A 6,000-nucleotide genomic window follows, 5' to 3' on the forward strand; every position below is an offset into this window, starting at 1 on the left:
TGTGCAACCAATTCCCTATAAGTTTTTAATTTTATCTGAACCTTTACTTTGTGAATTTGAAATTATTTTTCAAAATTGCTTCTGTTATAGCCTTATTGTTAGGATGAATTAATGCCATTTTGTTAATCCTCTCAGTTAAAGTGAGAAACTATGATATGTGCATATTCTAATCCAAAAAGTATTTTTATTCTAATAAAGTGCCTAGCACAATGCCTGGAATGTAATTTTTTCATCATTTTCTTTCTTCTTTACCTCCTGACCAGGACAGTTCTACCTGCTACATGTCACTTTCCTCTGAAGATTATTTGGTATTACAGTAGTATTTAGGTATATTAAAATTTATTTTAACATACAAATTTATATTGGCTATGCTCAGATTTAATCCCAGCTCTTTCTCATAGTTATTCCTGTCTTGTTTTAGAACTTGAATAATGCTGATTAAAACAGCAGCAGCTCCTCAATAAGTGAGAAAGCGAAACGCAAAGAAGACAAGCCCCCAGTCATGGAAAACCCATTAAAAAATCTGAAATTTCAGATAACAATCCCTTTTCTTTTGAAACTTCTTGTAATAAGTTATTTGCTCTATTTCACTGAAAAATAATTTCCTTCCTTGTACTGCTAAGCCACTTAAAATATGAGTGGTTGACTTCAAATGAATGTTTCCAGCTTTTTATTTACCACACTTTTTTTTCACTCTAACGATGACATAATTATCATGCTGCCGATTATCACAATGTTATGTTGAAGACCTGCACAATGAATACAGCATGACCTGCAAACTCTGCATGTGATCAGTTGTTGTTATTGGCACCTCTTAACTATACTCCTCTTTCAAACAGCACTTTGCTAAAGAGTTGAACAGATTATCTGTTTCTCCACTATAGTTATCTTGTAATTCCAAGAAAGAGGGTGGTTGGATGAGAGGAAGGGATGGATTTCCCATCCTTAAGAGTATGGAGACCACCCTCTCCACTCTTACTTCTGGGAAGGATTCTTTTTTTTTTTTTTTTTTTTTTTATTTTTTATTTTTTTTTTTTTTACGTTTACATAGGGTAATGATGTTTATTATATTTTCCCCCTCCCCCCCCACCCCTCCCTCCCCTCCCACCCCTCCCACCCCTCTTTTCCCTCTACACAGTCCTTCTTTCCTTCATTCTTACTGCTCTCCTTGGCCTAACTCTAAACCTAACCCTAAACCTAATGCTAGCCCGTCCCACCCCCCATTATATGTCCTCATCCGCTTATCAGCGAGATCATTCGTCCTTTAGTTTTTTGAGATTGGCTTATCTCACTTAGCATGATATTCTCCAATTTCGACCATTTGCCTACAAATGCCATAATTTTATCATTCTTCATTGCGGAGTAATATTCCATTGTATAAATATGCCACAGTTTCTTTATCCATTCATCAACTGAAGGGCATCTAGGTTGGTTCCACAAAGTAGCAGGTTACAAGATCAATGCTCATAAATCCAATGCATTTTTATACATAAGTGATGAATCTTCAGAAAGAGAAATTAGGAAAACTACCCCATTCACAATAGCATCGAAAAAAATAAAATACTTGGGAATCAATCTCACAAAAGAGGTGAAAGACCTCTACAATGAGAACTACAGAACACTAAAGAAAGAAATTCAAGAAAACCTTAGAAGATGGAAAGATCTCCCATGTTCCTGGATAGGCAGAATTAATATCGTCAAAATGGCTATACTACCTAAAGTTCTATACAGATTCAATGCAATTCCAATTAAATCCCAATGATGTACCTCACAGAAATAGAGCAAGCAATTATGAAATTCATCTGGAAGAATAAAAAACCTAGAATAGCTAAAGCAATCCTCAGTAGCAAGAGCAAAGCAGGGGGTATTGCAATACCAGATCTTCAACTCTACTACAAAGCAATAGTAACAAAAACGGCATGGTATTGGTACCAAAATAGACAGGTAGATCAATGGTACAGAATAGAGGACATGGACACAAACCCAAATAAATGCAATTTTCTCATACTAGACAAAGGTTCCAACAATATGCAATGGAGAAAAGATAGCCTCTTCAACAAATGGTGCTGGGAAAACTGGAAAACTATATGCAATAGAATGAAACTAAACCCCTATCTCTCACCCTACACAAAACTCAACTCAAAATGGATCAAGGACCTCGGAATCAGACCAGAGACCCTGCATCTTATAGAAGAAAAAGTAGGTCCAAATCTGGGAAGGATTCTTGATCAAAGGGCCTCTACTTAATATCTTGCCTTGTTACTCTCATTTTGTGGAAGGGAGGGTAGTTAGATTCATGTGGAAAAATTAAAGTCTGCTGGCATCGATTAAAAAAAAAAAAAAATAGAAGAGCAGTCACATTGGTAAATGAAGAAATACCTGGGCATGTAGGTGAACACTAGTACCTTCATCAGAGAATCAACTTTTACTTTCTTCCCTTTTTATATTTATTTCTATGTCACTTTCACAACTATATTTACACCTCAGGAGAGTTTCATACATAGTCTGAACCAGTTATCTGTTGGGTGTTCTTGCTGACTGGTTTAAAGCCTTCTTTTCTAGTTTCATTCAAAAGACGATTCTGAGGAAAAACCATTTGAGACAAACTTTGAGTCCAGATTCACATTGTGACACGCTGAGCTTTCACCAAGATCACCCTCCTGGATTCAGGTCTCCATTGCCACACACTTCAGTTTTGAACAAAACAAATTCCTAATTTACCACCCTACCTTCAATCCCCTTTCTTCTCATTGCACTGCTGACAGAAAGTCTAGAAAGAAGATTTGCTGTATTGTAGCTCCTAGCTTAAAAACTTAAACCATCTCCCCTATCAATCAATCCAGAGTTCTCAGTGACATTCCAAAGCCAGTACTAACTTACATTTGAATACCACAGATACAATTACCGGACATAATTCAATAGAGAGCCATTTACACATACAAACTTACAATCATATAGATCTGATATTTAGACTTAGATGCTACTTTTTTGAAAATATTTTCTGACCCTTCATCCTTGCCCTTCCCCCTCATAGTCCTTCTAGCAAACACATTAGAGAATGTAACATACCGTATTATTATTTTTACTTATTCTTCTGTGACTCCCATGAGAATGTTAGTTTCTTTGAGGCAGAAACCAATCCTATTGTCTTTGTTACTCAGATACCTAACATTGTTTTGTCATATAGGAAATGCTCTTAGAATGAATATTGAATGAATGGCTTTTCCTGAACTAAGTAAGATTTCTTTTCTTTCTTGCTTTCTTTTTTCTTTTTGTTTCTTTTTGTTTTGTTTGGTACTGGGGATTGGATCCAGGTGTGCTTTATCATTGAACCACATCATCAGTCGTTATTATTTTATTTTGAGACAGGATCTCACTAAATTGCCCAGGCTGTCCTTGAACTTGTGATCCTCTTGCCTCAGCCTCCTGAGCCACCCGGATTAAAGGCAGGCACCACCAGACCTGGCTTAAGTAAGGTATATCTGATGCTAAAAATTATATATCTCTTGTAGGTAATACGCTGCTTTTCCTTTTTCTCTCTTATTTCCCACTTCTAAAGCTTTGATCAAAATTGAACGTCTTTGGAAATGATCAGATGTTCACAAATGAAAGGGAGAGATGTAACTTTAGAATTCCAACCTGAGTTTTAAAGCAATTTGTCTCCAAAGCAAACCTGTGTCTCCCTCCTGAGTCTCAAAAGCCACAGAATTAAGAGAGACAAATGGGAATTGTATGCAGAATCCTAACACAAGGGTTCACCACTCACCTCAGCTCTAAAAATATGCACCAAACTCTAAGATAGCTTCTTTGGGATAGTTTACATGTCCCATATTTGAGCTCAAGCTTCTCCCCCTTGGTGACAGGATGAAATCTAGTCCCTGCTCACCACTCTTGCCTCTGTCACCTTGTCTCTAAGGGGTTTTAAGAGATAGAAGCCCCACTCCATGTGCAGCTATCCTGTGCTGCCTCAGTTCAGGCATCCGGACATCCACACTACAATAGCCTTCATTTCATGTGAGAAATGCCCAAGAAGCTGTTCTCAATTTATGTACATCTCATTTGGTTTCAGGTACTTTCTTCTAAAAACAATCCTGCTCACTGTGGAAGACATTGGAACCTCCAGTGGTTGGAGTAGGGTCTTTACCACAAGGCAATCATTCACCTGTTTTTTACCTGCAAAAAAGTGTTCATTGGCTTAAACAGAAGTAACTTCCATCCACCTGTGATCTTCAGTTATCAGACCCTATCATACAACTGTAAAATGTTTAAATAAATAGTGTCTTAAATATGAACATGTCTCCATTTTTATTATTCTGATTTCTTGTAAATTCAATATAATAACTAATGTAAGAGGCAAGAGTAAGAAAATAATCATTACATTTTCAGTCACTGTGTCTTTTTTTAGACTATTCTATCAGTACATAGTTTTGCTATCCCTTTGAGTATATAGGAGTTAATTTAAAATTTTTCTACTGAGCATTTTAAAATATGTATTGACCCACAAACCTGTAAATGATTGAAAGTACTATTTGAGAGAAACCACTAACTCAGGTGTAGGAATATAGAATAACTGCAAGATTGTATTTGACAAAGCAAGATCTGTAAAAATGTATTTCCATTGACAGTAAGTAAAAATAATGTGGTCTCTCAGAAGGAAATTTGAAATTTATCAGATAAAGCTTTTCAGAGAAGTAAATTTTCGCTATTCACTTCATCTTTATTTTCAAACACATTTATCTCTATTCACAGATTAGATGCTCTGCACTTTAAAATTCACTTTATAACATTCTACTCTTTCAGTATTATTATTGATTGGTCAAGTCCAGAACATATAAACATCTTTAAAACAAATGTAGATGTAATGTCCCAGAACCATTTGCCCAAAAGACTTAGTAAATTCCCTGCTGCTATTTTCAGGATTTGATTGCTGGAAAAGCTTGTGTTTTTTTCTTACAAAGGACATTTCTGCCCAAGGTATGTGTCTATTAAGTAATTATTGAGTCCTGTTCTTCTTCTTTGCCACAAAATGGTAAACTTACAGAATGACAATAGTCAGTCTTCAATTACTTATGGGTGTATTAGTAGTAAGAAGATATGCCAAATTAATGATTACAAAGCTGCCAGACTGTGTCATATTTCTTAAATATTTGGGACATGATGCCTTCCCTGCTTGGAAATAGTGAAGACAACCCCATTATCCTGACATATGTTTTTTCTGTATCTATGGTGGAAATAATTGTCTTTGGAAATATAAGTGAGAAAAGTTTGGATTAGAACAATTAAGTGAAAAAAATCCCACATGACTTATTGAAGAATAACAAATTAATGTCAGTTTTGTTATCATTGTGGCAATAAGTAGGATAATATGGACAATATGATCTTTAAAATTTTAAAGACATTTAACCTCTGTTTGATTAGAACCCCTTCAGAATTAGTAGTTATAGTGTTTTTCCCACCTTTTTATTTTTAGAGTTCAGTTGACTGTTCTTGCTAATTAAATAGAATAAAAGAAAACCTACAGCAAAACTGAGAGGTTTATGCACCTTTTACATGTGTTAGTCCTTGAGATCCTAAAAATTTTATTGGCCCATTTTCAAAAGTCCATGGTATAGTTCTCAAAATGACCTGGAAGAATAAAAAGTAAATTAAAACTCAAGGTAGTTTAGACTAGGAGTTAATGAGAACTGTATGTAATACATATAATATGCATACAATATGTGCTACAAAAATTCATAGGTGAGAGAATTTTGAGAAAATGGGAAGTCCAAAATGACTCACAGAAGATTTGGAGTACAGGCAAATGAAGCAGGAAACAGAATTTTAGAAATGCACAGTCTGTTCAAGAGAAGAGGGATGGATTCTCATTGTTCAGCAGTAATAATGATTCTGCTACTGATAAGTAATTGGTTTTTAGCAAAATATATATGTAAGACAAATAGGGTTGAAGAGATGTGTGGGGCCAACTTGGGTTCCTTGGTGATATGGAATTTGGACATCAGG

The 6,000-nt window shown here is 35.4% G+C and overlaps 1 protein-coding gene across 2 annotated transcripts in view; it reads left to right on the forward strand.

Annotated features, from left to right (window-relative positions):
• Window positions 1-4,248, forward strand: part of Khdrbs2 (KH RNA binding domain containing, signal transduction associated 2) — a 616,356-nt gene extending 612,108 nt beyond the window's left edge. Inside the window, exons 15-16 of one of the 2 annotated variants that reach the window (XR_007109614.1) lie at window positions 3,370-3,476; window positions 4,070-4,248. The gene's annotated coding sequence lies outside the window, so the exon portion shown is untranslated. The remainder of the gene's footprint in view (window positions 1-3,369; window positions 3,477-4,069) is intronic. The other variant, XR_007109613.1, reaches the window with a different exon arrangement.
• Window positions 4,249-6,000: the final 1,752 nt, after the last annotated feature.

The sequence above is a fragment of the Sciurus carolinensis genome, chromosome 7, assembly GCF_902686445.1.
Source record: "Sciurus carolinensis chromosome 7, mSciCar1.2, whole genome shotgun sequence".
NCBI lineage: Eukaryota > Metazoa > Chordata > Mammalia > Rodentia > Sciuridae > Sciurus > Sciurus carolinensis.